Raw genomic sequence first — 18,299 nt, 5'->3', positions numbered from 1 at the left:
TTTCTAGAGATCCACTCCATATAAGCTTCTTCATTCTGAGGCCAGCCATTTATGAGAAAGGAAAACTGTAGTGTCCTAAAGCCATTTGTTGCTCTAATGTTCATTGAATGAATGAATGAACCAATTAATGAATAAGATTTTTTCCTGCATAGATTTTCACTACGTGCTTAGAAGTGATAACCTACAACTGAAATGTGTGCAATGTCCCATCCACAATGCACCCAGAAGAGCTAGTGACGGGCATGGTGGCCATGTATCTTCTGAGGACGCTGAAGACTATCATGCCAAACCAGGACCATTTAATATTTTCATTAATGGCTTGAAGGATGGAATCGAGGCCCAGCTAATGAGATTTCTGGATGCTACAAAGCTGGAAGGGATCTTGGCCACTTTGGAGGACAAGATTAAAATGCAATCCAAGCTTGACGAATTGCAGAGATGTAGCTAAATCAATAAAGAGAGGGGCAATAAAGATAAATGCAAGCCACTTTGAACAGAGCTGAGAAAATTATCAGATACCAAATGGTGGTGAGAGAAATGAGTTCTGAGGAGCCTGGAGGAGGTCCCTGGATGGAAATTGATCGAGTCACAGGATTTGTAAAGTGGAGGCTCTGCTCTGTCACCTGGTAGATCTCAAGCTTCGTTGAACTTAAGAACAACTGGGAGAGCCGAGCAAATTGCAGATTTCCAGGCCCCAGGCCTGAAACAGTACATTGGTAGTTGTGGAGCAAAGCTAAGGGGATTCTGATATAGGTGGACTATGGCCCACGCTTTGAGAAAGCTGGCAGAGGAAAGGGCTGCTGTCTGAGCATCCTGGGACTTCCCAGATGTTTACACATGGAACACTTACCCCATGGATTCTCTGAAGACGTGAGTTCCATAGCCACATAGCTTGGGAATATTCCCTTTTAGACAGAAAAATAATTCACAAGGCAAGTCAACATACAAATGGCTCCAAATTTTTCTGCAGTGTCCCAAACTTTTCAACCAGGGAGACTTTTTTTCCCCCCATGTAACATCCAGCAGCATCTTCTGAAACACACTTTAGAAAATGCTGTTCCTGCTCAAGCCTCTCCCCCATCGAATCCCCCAGGGTTGCTCAGTCCAGGCCCCATCCCAGTGCTGTGCTCAAGCTTGTGTGGGGAGCTGGGACTTGGCATCATTCAAGGCTGCTGCTTCCCCCACTGTCCTGGGTCTGAACTTTTGCCTCCCCATTGTCTATTTTCTCCCCTCCCTTGAGAACAGAATCCCCCTATTGTCTAATGGCAATGTGCCCTGCTTATGCTACATTTCTTACATCTTCTTTGCAAATAGAGGGTGGTCAGTTAGATGTATGTGGAACCCATTGGACAGATTTCTAAGGAATTACTTAATAGGGGACTGTCACATTTAGAAGGCATTCTCTTTGCTCTTCCTCACTTTCTTCTTCTTGCCTGCCCGGAACACAGACATGTATAGTAGGAGCATTGGCAGCTATCTTGGGCCACAAGGTAAACTTGTAGCTGGAAGCTACTTGCTACGGATGGCAGAAAAGAATAGCCTAAGATTTTGGAGGCATTATGAAGCCACCAGAACAATTGTGAACTGTTCAAGACGCTCCTCTATTTTGTTTAAGCCAATATTTTTCAGGTCTCCATTTCTAGCAGTCGAATGCAACTTTGAATTCACCCAGAACTGAACCAGCAAAGCCTTTTGTTATTTTCCACAAATATCAGCCACTCGGATACCATCCTGACCCTGTCCCTGGATGTTTTTTCTGTTCCTCTGTGTGTTGTGTGTGTCTTGGGGCTGGAGTGTGTGTGTGTGTGGGGGGGGCTTTCTCGCCATCTTTGAGCCAAGACAGTTACCCTGCTCCAAGCCAGGAGTTTTAAAGCAGCCCTGCCTCAGTCTCTGGCTGCCTGCCCTCTCCTGGCTGCTGGTTCAGCCTCTCAGAGTCTCCCTGGCCTCACCTGGCCTGGAGAGGCCCACATGTGCCACTTAGGCACCCATCAAATACATTCCCAGGGTTTCCTTCCGCTTCGGGTGCTGGTAACCTCTGCACTTTCCTCCTCTGCTTCCACCAGGAGCCCATGTGCCAGGAGTTGTTTGCCCAGGGACACTGTTGCATTTTCTGAACACCCCAGGGGACACTCCCTGGCAGGAGGATCAGCACCGACGTCTGGTCAAGAGCAGACAGGAGCAGTTGGCCAAGTCACCCACACCAAGGAATACGAGTGGTCTCCTTGCTTCTGGCAAATCCCACACGGGGCCCAGACAGACCCCTTTCCTCAAGGATGTGCTCATGAGCCACCAAACAGAACAAAGCATGGGGTGGGGTCTTCTAAAATCCATGCACGCAGAGAACAGGAGCCAGGTCACCAGGTCCAAAAGAATCCCTGGCTTTCAATGCAGCCACTTCAGGAAGGAGAAGGAGAATTTGGAAACAGATGGGGACGTGATCTGAATTGGATCCCGGAGCAGGTAAGGTCTCCAAAGCAAGAATAGAGTAAGAAGAAAAGGCAACTGGAAGCAAAATAATTTCAAGATAAAATTGAGAGCACCAAGCCACGAAGTCAACACCAGCTCATCAGATCAGTGACGCAGGCAGAGAACGCAGGAGACATTTCCAGAGAAAAGATGACTAAATAACACGAGGAGAGGGGCAGGAGATGGGTATCAGTGATGGGCAGCGGGGTGACAGGCGCCACGGACGGAAACGCAGGGCGGAGCCGCGGCAGTACATGGGCAAGGAAGTCCCCCAAACTGGAGAAACACCTGCAATCCTGACTTCAGTTACCCTCAATCCCTCTATAAAGAAAGGAGAACGAAAGGAAGGTTCAGAAAGGCTGAAGAGAGGACAGAGCCATCCCATGGGTCCCAGCTCAGGGACTACAGCCCCATGAAGTCTCCTCTACCACTCACTACCTGGGGTGGCTTAGAGAAGGCCCCGCCCCTTTTCCAAACTTCAGTTTTCCCCTCTGTGAAATGGTTTCTTGTCTTAGATTCGATTTCCCAAAAAGCCGACTTCTAGCTGAAGACTGGACCTCAGTTTCCTCACCTGAAAAATGGGGCTGGTCCTCTCTAACTCAGCAGCTCTGCGAGTGGAAGAGCGCAAGGAATCTAGGATAGTACACACCTGCTTGATTGAACACATTAGAAAAAATTAAAGACATTTGTGGATGTCCTTTTATCAGGAAAAAAAAAAACTACATTATTTTTACTCTCACACATTTCCCTTTTTTCCTTGGCTACCAGGAAACCTTAAACTCACTTTATGCTTCAGGTTGTAATAGGCACTTGGCCTTGTATAAATATTCTGGTATAAATATTTCTCCTCTCTCCCAGCTTCATTCCACCACTCTATTTTGTTTCTAACTGCTGTGGAGTGTTCTCATCCTCTTTATAGGTGTGTTTACTAAACTGAATATCCTCTTCCTTGGCATAAGAATTTATAGTCATGTCCAGCCGCCTATAAGCCAAATCCAACCAGCTGACATGTCTTGTTGGACAGAGAATGCTTAATAAAATATGAGCTAAAATTTTTAAATAAAGATTTTTTTTTAAGAACCCCACTGAGTCTGGATTTCTGTCACTCTTGGAAAACTGGCCGGTGTAGCAGTGCTGGGAACAAGCTGTCCCTTATAGGGTTCCCCAACCCAACCAGCTACCCCTCCAGCTCTCCCCCACGCCCAGCCTCCATGAGTCCCCACGCTGTGGGCTCTGGTGGACATGACGCAGATCCACCTGGAGCATCTGTTTTCTCCCCAATTTTACAGAATCATGTAGGAGCCCAGCCGGCATCCCACATCCACCTCTCCAGGGCCGCCCATCAATGGAATGAATGAATGAACCGAATGAGAGCTAAATAAGTATTGCTCAAATTAAATATCTATAAACATGTACTCGCTGTGCTGCTCCCATAGGAAAGAAGTTCAAGTTCACAGCGAACGTCACCAGGCTCCCCTCCAGGATGAGCAAGACCTACTCCCTGATACTCCAAATAAAACCACCCCCCTCTTTTCCGAATAGCTCCCAGATGGTCCCTCCCCGTTGAAAATAAAACTGCTCCCCGTAGAAGCAGAGGTAGGTGTCTCTAAAATGTCATGGAGGGTTTTTTTTTTTTTTTTTCAATACACTCACTTGACTGCTTATCAGATGCTGAGAGCCTGTGTTCCGCTTCCTGTGGCCAAATAAACCAGTCAGGGCTCAATTCTCCAATTGACTGTGTGGCTCAGGGAACAAGCCCTCAAATCTGATTACAGGAAAATTCATTACTTTAAGACCTCCCTCAGGGCTCAGAGCTCATAAAAGAAACCTCCAGAGGCCACAGCTTAGGGGGAAAGAGGCTCCTATGCTGCAGATCCACAGATTGGCAATAATTAACCTGAACTAATTATTGTCAGGCCTCAGGTCAGGTTCCCAGACCAAGGCTCCCTCCTGACAGCAGGGTTTTCAGAGCCAGAATTTTTCCCTCAGATGCCAAAGGAACACTGGAACCTTCAGCAGATTTTAATATAAAGGAATATGAGGATCAGGAGTCTCTGCAAGAGGAAGACTCGGCTGGCTGGAGGGGTGCTGGTGGGGACACAAGCACAGAGCCCCAGAGACAACTGTGCCGACTGGTTTAGGATTGCAAGACAAAAAACCCCACAAACATCAACACACAAAGGCAATCAGCAATATAGGAAAGTACATAATAGGAGCTAACATGAAAAAATTAAAAAAGAAAATGAATTTCCCAAAGGAAGAACAGTAAATTTTAAGGAAAGATAATTCACCACATAGATAAGTAGCCAATAAATACATAAACATTTTTTCTTTTTTTTTTTTTTAACATATTTGACTTTAGTAATTAAAAAAAAATCAGTGAGAGAACTTTCTATCTTATGAGAGTGATCAAATGTTTTGGGTTTTGCTTTTGTTTAATTAGACAAACAAAATTTTTGTTTAGAGTCTACAGTGATAAAAATCAGTTCAAGTTTGGAAGGTAATTTGACAATGAATAACAAATGTTTTGAACTGTGCATATTCTTTAATCTTTTATCTTGAGAACTTGGCCCCAAAGAGAGTGTTTCTCATGCAAGAGCCATTTTGCCACCCAGGGGACATTGGGCAATCTGGAGACATTGATGATCCCCATGTTAGGGGGATGGGCTTCGCTGGCTTCGAGTGACACAGGCCACTAAACAACTTAAGGACAGCCCCTCAGAAGAAGAATTATTGGTCCAAAATAATGGTGTTGCCATTGAGAACCCTGCCATGAGAGGAGAGGTCCTCAGGTAAGGACACAGGAATATGTGACAACGGTATTCAGTGCTGCATAGTTTAAAAAGTCAATGCATTAGAAACTCCTCATCAGGAGGGGACCTGCTAAGGAAATCACATGCTGTGCATTCAGGAGAATGCCATGCCATTAAAAATTAAATAAACCTGTGTTCATAGACACAGAAACACACCCATCATATATTGCTGTGGGAGAACAACCAGTAGCAGAACCCCATGCCTAGCAGAAGCATCCTTTGCATGCATATGCTTTATATGTCTAGAAAAAAATTTTGAAAACTTTTAACTACCAAATTGCACGTTTAAAAGTGGTTGTCTCGGGTTGGGATTGTGGCTTAGCGGTAGAGCACTCACCTTGCATGTGCGAGACTCTGGGTTCAATCCTCAGCACCACATAAAAATAAATAAGTGAAATAAAGGTATTGTGTCCAACTATGACTTAAAATTAAACATTTTTTTAAAAAAGTGGTTGTCTCTAGGTCCAAGAATTTTGGGTGGTTTCAATTGCTTATTTTATCTTACCACTGTTTTCTATTTTTCTTCCAGATGGATGGCCCGTGAACCTTTGAATGCACTGTTTCAGAAAAGGACCTTCGTGTTAGTGAGAGCTCTAGCTGGGCTCTGTCCTTGTAAGACTTTGCTTCTTTTTTTGCCCTGTCCTGGGCCACTTTTCTCCTCCCTGCTCCTTCCTCCATGCTCATGTTGAGCCCATAGCTTTGGAGTTGGCCATCTGTAGACTGAGACCTCCAGAAACAGCCTGAACCACTTCCAAGAAGTCCCCTAACTCAGATAAAGAGAAAGCTTAGAAAGCCCCTGATATTGCATGTGAAGGAAAGAAAGCTCAGTTAGGCATGGTGTTCTAGTCGTCCCTACCAAAATGCCAGCTGACCTGAACACAGCAGTTGACTCTGGTCAATACCATATGAAGTCATGGAATAATCCCACCAATTTCTACTTGAATTCTTTGCTCCAAATATCATGAAGTAAAATAAAATCATTGCTATTTTTTGGGGGGGGGGTGTACTAGGGATTGAACTCAAGGGCACTCAGCCACTGAGTCACATCCCCAGCCCTATTTTGTATTTTATTTAGAGACAGCGTCTCAACTGAGTTGCTTAGTACCTCACTTTTGCTGAAGTTGGCTTTGAACTCTCACTCCTCCTGTCTCAGCTTCCAGAGCTGCTGGGATTACAGGCGTGTGCGAACGTGCCCAGCTGGCTATTTTTAAGCCAAAACATTGTGCTGGGGACATGGTGGTGAAGCCCTAACTTTGTAGAGCTCACAATTGCTGGAGGAGCCAGATGTTAGTCAAATAAGTCCACAAATTGCAAATGTGACCTGGTGAATGCCATAGTCTTGACCTGGAATGGCCTGCAAAGGTACATGGGGACCAAGTGTGGTCCTCAGCTTGGTGCTATTGTAAGGTGGTAGTACCTTTAAGAGGTGGGGCCTAATGGGAGGAAGTTAGGTCATGGGGGGGGGTGTGTCCTTGAAGGGGATACTAGGACCCTGGCCTCTTCCTTGCTCTTTGCTTCCCAGTGGCCATGAGGTGAGCAGCATTGCTTCACTACCCGCTCCTTGTCATGATGTAATTCCTCACCACAGGCCCAAAACAAAGGGCCCAGCAGCCAAGACAGAAATCTCTGAAACCTGAGCCCAAATAAACTTTTCCCTCTTTAGGTTGTTACATTTTTGACACAATAACAGGGAGCTAACACAATGGCAAGAACTTGGGTTTTGGAGTGAGATAAACCAGTCCTCCTCCACTTAACTTCTCGGAGACTCTTTGCTCATTTGCAAAATAGGGAAGTGTAACAGCTCCTACCCTGGGGACACTTGGCACAGTCCCTTGCACAGGGACATTCATACTGTGATTATTAACACACCTGGAGTCATCACTAGGGGTGGCAGCAGCAGGCATGACAGCACAATGAGGAAGAGGAGAGCCCTGAGAACCTATGGGATGGTGGGGGTGGCTCTTGTTTTGTGGCGGGTCATGAGGTGAAGCTAAAGGAAATGGAAAGAACACTTGTCCAGAATTTACAAAACTCTTGGAGGCGAGTGCATGAGTGCACAGCAGGGGTGCTCTAGTTGAGCCTAGCTAGTTCTCAGCTGCCTGAGACCCCTGCCATTTTTTTTATAAAGCAGAGCCCTCTCCCCCACCCCCAGGCCTCTCCTGTCAGCAGGTGCAGCTGCCTGGCAGGAGCTAATGAGATGTTTACTGGAAAGATTAGCTTGTCACTGGAGCCCAGACAGATGGCTATTGATCCTCACAAAGCTGTCATCCTGTCCCATCTGAAGCAAGGTGCAGGGGCAGGCACTCTGACCCCAGAACTCAGGCCCCAGGCACAGATTCCAGGGGTGTCTTCTGGTCTGTGGCCTGGCCAAGGTGGCCTCTGAGTCACCAGAAGCCCCTGCCTCTGTTCCCTTGTGGGATCATGGAAAGAAAATAGTAAATGTCAGGCTTGAGTTCAAGATCTGTTTTAATCACTGTCAGGTGCTGCTTAATGAAGGCACAGTCTGAGAAATGCATCCTTAGGCACAGTCATCACTGTGCCAACATCACAGAGCATCCCTCCACAAAGCTGGCTACAATGTCACCAGGCCACGTTAGGGGATCACCATATCTGTTGTGGCCAAAACGTCATTTCGTGGTGCCTAAATGTGTTCTGTGAGGTTGAACTCCGTGACATTCAATTTTCTCATCTCTACAATGGGCACAATGATACCTACCTCACAGAAGAGTTACTAGATTTAAATTAGAAAATAGATATCAAAGTTCTAAGAACCAACACTTTTTTAAAAGAGAAAATTGAAACCGAGATTAGAACCTTTGTACTTGTTCGGCAATTTCCCCAATGTGCCATGTCCGTTGGTGATCTCAAGGACTCTCCAGCACTTGAATGGGGTGACTTGGTGAGACAGAGGTTTATCAAGACCTTTCTGCCTGCAGGAAGGTGAGCTTGGAATTCATCACAGCTAAGGTCATGGCTGTGGGAATTCCGAGGCTTGCTGGATTTTGGCTGTGGCATTTGAAGTTAACTTATTGATTGGATGTGAGATGGAGGCAGGGGAGGCTGTCAGTAAGACAGGAAGCCGGGAGAGGAAGCGGTACCTGGGTAAGGTGACGGTGTAATTTTGAACACGGTGTGTGTGAGATGCTTATTAGGCTCCCACGCGTGGTAAGATAGGAGCCTGGTGTTTGGGCATCAGATCAGAGCTCAGCATGGAGATTCAGGCGTCACGATGGCCACAGTCATCAAGGTCCTCCTTGTTCTCCTTCCCCTCCTCCTCTTCCTCCTCCTCATCACCATGTCTAGTTGGTGATGGAAGCCAGAGTGGATGAGGTTCCCATGGAGACCGTGAAGAGAAGAAGCCAGCACACAAAATCCTGAGGGGACAGGCAGAAGGAGACGCCTGCAGAACCAGACAGAGCGGCACCCTGGAACTCAACAGAGGGGGGAGGGGGGGAGTGACCAACAGCGGAACATTTGACAAAAGGGTCATATATAATAAACAAAAACCTGAAACATCTCCCTGGAGGTCACCACAAGGAGGCCAGGAGGTGAGAACACGCCCCGTGCCCTGTGTGTCAAGTTCACACCAAAGGAAAGGAGGGCAGGCTGTAGCTGCAGCACAGGGGGGGGGGGGAGTGGGCTGCCTGGTGTTGGAGGTTGAAACCAGTTGCACCAACTCCCGGAGGCTGGCCTAGTACTTTCGATCCTAAATGGAAAGGACTTGGGGACTGATGACCGTCAAGGCAGGGAGAAGGGGTGTCTACAAGGACCTCTGGTTATTGTCATGGGGCTTACAGGTACCAACTAACCCAACTGCATCTGTGGGGACGAATAAGGGAAGCCAACCTGGGACATTTGCACTGTGAGAGGGTGTCCTCTTTCTCTACAGCCCCTCTCAGAAGCCCCCAGAGCATTACTCCCCACCCCTCTCCAGGAAAGGTAGGAAACTGGACCCCCTCACCAAGACCAGCATTTCAATCTTGCCTACCCATGGCAGAGCAGAGAGGAAACCAGGCCAGGGAGGCCACCTGCTAGGGTGGTCCCTGGACCCTTCTCTTTTTCCCAGCCTCAGTTTCCCACCTAGACAATAAGAACAATGTGTCCAGGAATCCCTGAGGCCCCCCTGACCAGGGAGGACATTCTCCAAAGGGAAGTTTTCTTTGTGAGCGTGTTATTTATCATCTGAGCTGCTGTCAGGGGGTCAGGGAGGTGGGATCAGAGCCGAGCTCAGAAACACAGACACATAGTTAACTGCGAACCGCCTAAACAAGATCTGAATGGAAACGTTTCCCTGTTAATTAATGGCTGCTTTTGCGGTTATTAAGTTAGACCAGGGTAGGTGTGTGGCCTTTCTTTCGAGTGCCCTTCCAATTAACAGGCACTTTGCTTGGTAAATGTTAATTTAGAGTAATTGGGCGTGCAGATGATGGGGCTTGCAGAGGGGAACAATGTTCCCTCTACTGTAGGTTAATTGCTGGGAAGTGTTGTCCCGAAGCCCTAGTCCTGGATGATTAATGGCCTTGGAGTACCCACTGGAACCCCTGAGGTCACCCAGGCTGCGCAGGCTTAACCCCTCAGTGGCCAGAATGAGAAGAGAGAAAAATCCCAGTGGCACTTACTAGGTGAACAAGTACCCCTGGGATGTGTTCCTCACCAATGGAACAGGTTAAGTGAGGAGTCCCTGCTGCCAGTATGCCAGGGAAGCCAAGTGTCCGTCATGAGAATGCTGGCAAAAGTGCTTCATTCCCCAGTGGAAGGAATAACTCACTGGCCTAGTGGTTACTCTGAGATATTTTCATCTGGGGAAGTTAAATTGATTAAAAACAAAACAAAACAAAAAATACCTCCAAAAGCCCTCACTAAGACTCTGCCCTCGCTTAATCCCTTTCGGCCAAGTGGACCTGGGGAGGCCAGGTGGATGTGTCAACTTGGCCAGATGACAGCCCTGTTACTTAGATGCAAGGCTAGGTATTGCCATGAAAGTGTATTGTGGATCATATTAAAAGTCTGTTGGCATTGCAACAGGGGAGAGTACCCTAGGTGGCCCAGATTGGTTGGATGGCCCTAAGGGCCGACCTGAGGCTTCCCTGAAGATGTTTTGTCTAAGGGTGGCAGCTTCAGTTCTTCCCTGAGTCCCAACCCTCCTTTCCCCATGGCCCACCCAGAGAATTTCAAATTTCAGCTCCATAATTACATAAGATCATCCCCTTGCAATGTATCTCTTAACACATATCCCCTTTGGGTTCTGGGGACTTGAACCTGTCACAACCCAAAAGTTGATTGACACAACCCAAGGTCACTCGGGGCTGAAGGACAGTCCTCTGAGCCACGCTTAGTTCCTCTGTCTGCCAATCTCAGAAATGGGAATTGGGGCTGGCTCATCTTCCAGCTCTCAGAGCCCATTCTGGGGATCCAAAGTCCCCCAAGTTCAGCTGTCTTTGGGACTGAGGATGTTACCATCATCAGGACAACTTCTCTCCTGAAAGCTTCCTCAGGAAAAGGCAGTGAATGGATAGATTTTTCTTTCAAAAAAACATAAATTATGTATATGCTTTCTTGTGAAAAAGAAAATGGACATTTTTAATTTGTTAATTTTAAAACCTCCAGGTTATAATTGAAAAGAATAAAAACAAAACATTAGACTTCTACATAAAAAGGAGGGAAGAATAAGAATACATGTTCATATTTATATAAAGAAATGCTGGAAGGATAAATAAATTACTGACATAGTCAGGGATGGGGATGGGGTGGAGCCACTGCATGAGGCGAGACTTTGCAGTGAGACATACTTTTGTTGTGTAGCTTTTTTTTTTTTTTTTTTTTTAATAATCTGGAATAGGATAAAAAAGCTGCTTCACTTTATATGCCTGAAAAATAGATTGGAATTCACAAGTTGAGCACACTCATCCATCTCTCCACTATACCATGGCCTATGAGAATAAAATATAAGGTGTTATTAAAAGTGAAATCTTATCAGTGCTAGAAAATGAGACATGATGCAGCAGATCAGGAAGTCTGACAAAATACTGGCAGCTAGAACCTAGGTGAGAGTGAGCCCAGATAAACCACAGCCCAGCAGCAGGACCTAAATGTTCCCTCTTCAGGGATCCCCTGAGAAATCCCCAGACTTGGAGCAAAACACAGAAAGCAAGGGCAGGCCCACGGCAATCAGAGAGTGATCGGCAAAGGCCACATCAGTGCTGAACCACTTGGACCCTCCTCTCTTCCTCTATCTCTCAACATACCCTCAACCAAATGGGAGCAACTAGCAGTGGAGATTTTGCCTTTGGGGACCTCATTTCACAGAATTATTCTCCAAAAAATAAAATGTGGGTGACTTATGGAAGAAAATATCTGAATATAGATGTTAGAACGCAAGAGAGAAGCAGAACAGGACTTTGGCCCAGCTAGAGCTCCACACAGACATATACAGCAAGTTGAGAGTTAGGCAGAATTCCTCAGCCTCACAAGAAAATACAGCAAAGCGCTGCAGTCCATGATTTAAAAAACATGGACTTTGGCAAGTGTGGGCATCCCCCAGCAACTGCTAACATCTAGGAGGACACCTGTCACCAGCTAGCCAGGCTGGACATATGACCCGGGTTCAAAGGAGCTGCCTGTACCAATAACTAAGAAAACGGCAAAGAAACCATGTAGCACACGGACATGAGTTTCTAGGAACGAGGGCAGGATGGCTTGGTGACCCCAAGGGTCAGCTCCACGCTGGGCAGTGCTGGAAAGAGCAAGAGAGCAAGCACACCCCACCCTACCCCTTTTTACTGGGGAGAAGACATTTGGTAGAATATTCTACCCAAATAAGGCAAGGGGTAGGATTTTGAGGGGTAGAGTCTTGCTTGGTAATGTCTTGTGGTCAGCAGACTGATTGACATCTTGGCAAGTCACATCCATCTCAGGTGCTGTGTAGGATCACAGGCAGAGAGGGAGGAAAGGCACACTTGCGTGACACAGCCCCAATCAGCACACAACATCAGACCAGTCCCCTCATATGCTCAAACGCGCATAGTTCACATACACATCCCATAGATGGCTTGCCACAGACGCCTGACAGCAAGGGCCAGACACTTATGGAACCTGCAACCAGCCCTTCACTTAAGGGAGAAGCCTTTTAGGGGACAGGCCATAGCAACTGTTGATGCAGATCATGAATCCTGCATTATAAAATTGCACAAAAAGCCAGGGGTCACCACACATTTGAGGAAAACCAACAATACAAAAGAGTCAAAGAAAGACAAACAGAACGAGCCACCCTGGGAAAATCCAGGCACAGTGGGGAATGTTAGGGAAGAAAACTCTAATTATTGCCTTTTTTTGTTGGTGGGGGGGGTACCAGGGTTTGAACTCAGTGGTACTCAGCCTCTGAGCCACATGCCCAGCCCTATTTTGTGTTTTATTTAGAGACAGGGTCTCACTGAGTTGCTTAGCACCTTGATGTTGCTGAGGCTGGCTTTGAACTCATGATCCTTCTCCTGTCTCAGCCTCCTGAGCCACGGGATCACAGGAGTGTGCCACTGTGCCTGGCTAATTACTTATCTTTGAAGAGATTTGAGAGAATGTGTAATCTCTAAAATCAGAGCAAGTGGCTATGAGAGAGAGAGAGAGAGAGAAAAAAAAAGCAGAGAGCAACAAGTAATTCCTAAATATTTAAAATGATGGTCAAAATTTTTTAGATCCAGCAAACAGAAGGAAGAAGAGAATTTTGTTAAGACTAAAAACCAGACCAGTTATCTGCAAGTCAGTGAAATGTCTGAGAACACACACAAAAAAAGAGGTAAACAATGACAGAAAAGTCTAGGGATAGAGGAAAGATAAAGGAAGTCAACATTCATTCATTCAAGAGTTGCAGAAGCAAAGAAAAAAGGGGGTGGTAATCACATAATAGAAAATCTTCCTGAGTCGGGGAGGGGGAAACACAAGCTTTTGATTTTAAAAGACCAAGAAGGATAAATGAAAACAAGACCCATATCTAGCTACTTAGAAAAAAAAATTTCAAAAACTCATGAACAATGAGAAAGTCTCAAAAACTTTCAGAAAGAAAGCACAGATCATCTACAAAGGAGTGAGAATCCAACCACCATAATATTTCCCATCAGATATGCTTTAAAAAGCTGGGCATGGTGGTGCACAACTGTAATCCCAGGACTCGAAAGGCTGAGGCAGCAGGATCGAATGTTCAAAGACAGCTTCAGCAACTTAGTGAGGCCCTACGCAACTCAGTGAGACCCTGTCTCTCAATAAAACATAAAAAAGGGCTGGGGATGTGGCTCAGTGATTAAGAGTCTCTGGGTTCAATTTGGGGTAAAAAAAAAAAATGCCTTTAAAATTCCAAAAGGAATGTGAGTTATATATAAACTGCAGGTCAAACCAGCAGTCAGTTCTACAAGGAAAATGTATCATGTGTGCACTCCTAAACCTAAATATGACTCGGGATTACTTGAGAAAAGCAGAGGAATATAAGAATGAGGTTTCAAAAAAACATGGGATTGGGGGCAGTGGAGTGGCTCAGTTGTAGAGCAGAGGATTCAATTCCCACCACTGCAAAACAAAAAGCTTGAGATGAAAACAAATGTAAAGAAGGGCTAGCTGAGGGAAATTAAAAGACAAAGCTCTGAACCTCAACAACTGCATGGCAGGGGTAAATAACTAGAATTATTTTCTTTCTCTATAGATTTGATTGCAGTTCTCGGCAGTGATTAATATTTATATATCCACAATATGGTAAGTGCTATTTTTATTGGGTTTAATTATTCAGAAGTTCAAGCCTGGAAGACTTGACTGTAGTTCCGGAACAGAACGAAAATGTTATAAACCACGAGAGTGGGAAGGATGAAGTTCCTATGTATGGGTGTGGAAGAACACACTCTATGTAAAGAAGCAATGTAAGTTGCAGAAATATATATATATATACACACACACACACACACACACACACACATATATATATTATATACATGGTAAAACACCTGGAAAATATTCATTCACTTTTCATTTTCTACAATTCTGTAGTTTTTTGAAATGTTAGATGCATGCATAATGTTTGCAATTATTTTTAAATAATAAATATTAAGGATTTACTTAGGTTTTTGGCCTGCCTAGGAAACTTAAAGCTCTTCTAAGGACCCTGAGTAAAGTAATCAAATTGAGTATAAAAACAAAACAAAACAATAAAAACCCTACATTTTGTGGAGGCCTCAGTCTAAAGCTAAACAACCTCAACTATTCTAACTCATCCAAAACCAAGTACTTCCACAGACCAAAAACCAACGAAAGATCAACACTGCCACCTACTGAGGATGTACTGAAGAATAGGCTAACCTGGAAAGAGTTTTTGTTTTTTACATGATATTACCTTCTGAGATCTTCAGAAACCAGTTATTTGGGTTATCTTCCACCAGGGACCTTGGGTCAAGAGCAGAGAAAGAAATCAGGGTCTTCCTGAGAGATGCTTGGGAAAGTATGGGTCACAGCTGAAGAAACAGGGACTGTTCACCCATTAAAAAGCCCACCCAAGGGACGTGGTTTCAAATTTCTGACAGGGCTATGTCAGGGCAAAGGCTTAGCATGTGGTACCCAGGAGGACGTGTGGGGAGAAGCAATAGGGTGACATATTTTGCTCTGCTAGAAAGAATTAAATAATGATTAGATTCCAAAAATAGCATTATGTTACCGAAAAAGTGAATTTGTCCTACTCACTGAAAATGTATGAACAGGCAACGTGACCTTCCATTCTGGAAAGGATGTTTGCTTTTCTAAGGGAACTGAGATTCCAGGGCTTCAGAATACATGCATGTATTCAACAGGTACTTACTGGTGTCTTCTATTACTTTGGTTCTGTGCAAGGACCCTTCCCAGAGTCACAGATCCCAGTAGAAAAGCTTCTGGAATGACTCAAACATAACTAAGGTGCCAAGGAGTCCCAGAGGATTCAAACTACATACTTGGTGAGCCATCCTGCAAAACCTAGCCTGTGTTTGGCAAGCCCTGGATTTCCACATCACACCTCCATGTTTAAAACACATTCATTCAAAACTCACGCCCTACAGTCTGATGAACCAAACTTTTGCTCTTTTTATAAGTAAAAGAATGAAAATATAAATATCCCAATAAGATCAAAACAGGCTTCACTAACTTTTTTTCTTTTAAAAAAAGAAATATAGATTAAAATCTATATTAAAATCACAAAATAGTAGAGCTGGAAAGACTTCCCAACTCAGCTGGTACACTAAGCTTCATATGCTGGGCTGAGAATGATGGAAATAAGAATTCTAATCATTTTTTATTTGGGAGAACATATGAGAAAAGAAATAAGGAGGCAAATAACATGTATGGAATTTGTAATATAGTCAATGCTAAAGGGTAGTAAGAAGGTAAAAATGCTCTTTCATTTAAATAACCAGAAAGGTCCCACACTTTCATCTTTCTTTAAAGGTTTTGACTAAGGAGAGCTGTTGTTTTAATTTTAAACACCAAGTATGAGAAAAATACAAACTAGTAAAATGAAAGTAGTTCATGGAATAAATAAAAAGCTCACAATAGCAAGGTGAACGGTGATCCGTGGGCAAGAAGGAAGGAAATAAGAACTCTGATGGAGAACCTACCACTGCCACCCAATTGAACAAGCAAAAAACAAAACAGCACCCTGCAAACAAACAAAATCTCTCAAAACAAAAGGCAAAAAGACTGGAGGGGAAGCCAGGGTGAGGCGTGCCTTCATGAGCAGTTTAATAAAGACCTTACCTTCACCCCTTACCTGGTGGTGAAGGACTCTGATTCTACCCAGTGTCCATCTCCATAGCAGCATCTTGTCAGATGGGTTCATATTTATTTAGGATTCCTTTACCTGAGGTTCATTCATTCAATGAGCGCTTCTTCCTGCTTTGAGCCCAGTCCTGGGCCAGGCTAGAAGGTTCAGGGAAATACAGATAAGCTTCTTGATCTCCGGGCATTTGTATCTAATTGTAGCAACAGTCTCAGAAACAGCAAGAATGAAAAATTAATACAGTGCAAGGGCTTGGTGGGGAGCGTGTCTACAATATGACATCAGAATCAGAGCATGTTGGGGAACCATTCAGAAGACGCCCCCCTAGAAGTGGTATTGTAGTTCTCACAGAGCACCCCAAACAAGCCAGGTTCTCTCAGAACCCAAGGATCCACACCCAAGTGATCACTGAACCTGTTTTGTTAATTCACAGGCAATGAAGTGCAATTAGAAGGTGTTAGAAGGTGAGCCAAGTGATTTGGTAATCTGTGGGGGATCTGTGATCTACCAAGGCTGGACAGGAATTCAGAGGAAATTCCCTTTAGGGGGAGCCCAGGGGAGGATTCACAGGAGCTGGAGTGGGAAGCGCAGCAATGGGCAGAGCCTGAGCAGAGGGCAAGGAGCAGGTGTGTGGGGAACAGGAGAGTTACTCAGTCTGACTGGCACAAAACAGAGGGGTGGGAAGAATGGCAAAAAAGTAGTTTTATGTTTCTTTAACAGGTCTCTTGGAATATAATTTACACACGGTAAAAATCTACCATTTCCTGTGCACAATGAATGATGTATAGTAAATTTATAGAGTTGTGCATCCACCACCCAAATCAAGTTTTAGAATATACTCATCACCTGAAAAAGTCCCCTCCCACCTGTGTACAGTCTCTTTGTTCTCCTTCTTCCACTTAGCATATAATGGTAAAGTCCAGGGGTTATCACCCCAAAATATAGCACCCTGGAATGCTGGTTATTTTTAATTAAAGGAGTTCAGAGAATAACAGAAGTTTTTCTCTATCTCTTTGTCTGTTTAATGTCCAGACCCACCAAAAAAAAAAGGACCACTGTTAGCCTGTTAGCATAACTATAGGCTGGTCCAACAGTTAAGTCAAGCTAACTCCATTCTGCTCAGACATCTCACCCTGCACACCCCTTCCTCTTCCTGCAAGAGCCCACTCACAAACAAGTTGACACCTTCACACACCTGCACCCTGACACTTGCAGATGCTAGCCTACTTTCTGAGTATCTATAGGGGGTGACAGTTCTAAGAAATTAATGACAGTGCACTTACCCCTCCTGCCCCCGGTTTTCATTTGTGGTTTTTGGGGTCTTGAAGCCTGCTCTCCACCTGCAATAGCAAGGGCTAAAGGGAAGTGCTGCTGTTTCTCCCTAGGTGAGAAAGCCTGTCAGATGTCAGACAATAAATCTGCTTTTGGCTTCGTCCTTGGTGTGTCCGAATGGTCAGTCCTGCATCCAGTTTCCTTTCAATCACTAGTCCTTTTCCTGAGTTTTTAAGTAACTAAACAGGCATGAACCTCCACACTCAGTTAATACTGCTTTCTACATCAATTCACCAGCTGATGAACATTTAGATTATAGCATTATTCATAATACATAAAAATAATGACATTTACATACAAACCTTTAACATATATTCATCTTTTTTTAATATTTTATTTTTTAGTTTTCAGTGGACACAACATGTTTTATTTTATTTTTATGTGGTGTGGAGAATCGAACCTAGCACCCCACGCATGCCAGGCGAGCGCGTTACAGCTCGAGCCACATCCCCAACCCTATATATTCATCTTTCTTGAATTAGAGCTTGCCAGATTCAGCAAGATAAAGCACAGGATGCCCAATTAAATTTAAATGTCACATGAATAACAATTTTTTTTTAGTGTAAGTATATTCCTATTCAATACTTGGGACATATTTATACTAAACGATTATGTGGTCTTCATCTGATATTCAAATTTAACTAGGCATCTTGAACTTTATCTAGCAATTCTATTGTGCATAGATACCTAGTAACTGAATTGCTGGGTCATAAAATAGGTTCGTATTTAACTTTTTAAAGAATTGCCAATTTGTTTTCCCAAGGGCCTATATATACCACTAGATACTCCAGCGATGTGTGAGGAATTATTGTCAGCCTCCCTAACACTTGGTATTTATTGTATTCTTTTTAAAAAATAACCATTCTAGCCAGGTGCAGTGCCACATTCTTGTTCTCCCAGCAGCTCAGGAG

Source organism: Ictidomys tridecemlineatus, chromosome 4 (genome assembly GCF_052094955.1).
Source record: "Ictidomys tridecemlineatus isolate mIctTri1 chromosome 4, mIctTri1.hap1, whole genome shotgun sequence".
Classification (NCBI taxonomy): domain Eukaryota; kingdom Metazoa; phylum Chordata; class Mammalia; order Rodentia; family Sciuridae; genus Ictidomys; species Ictidomys tridecemlineatus.
Note: the sequence above shows the minus strand (reverse complement) of the source record.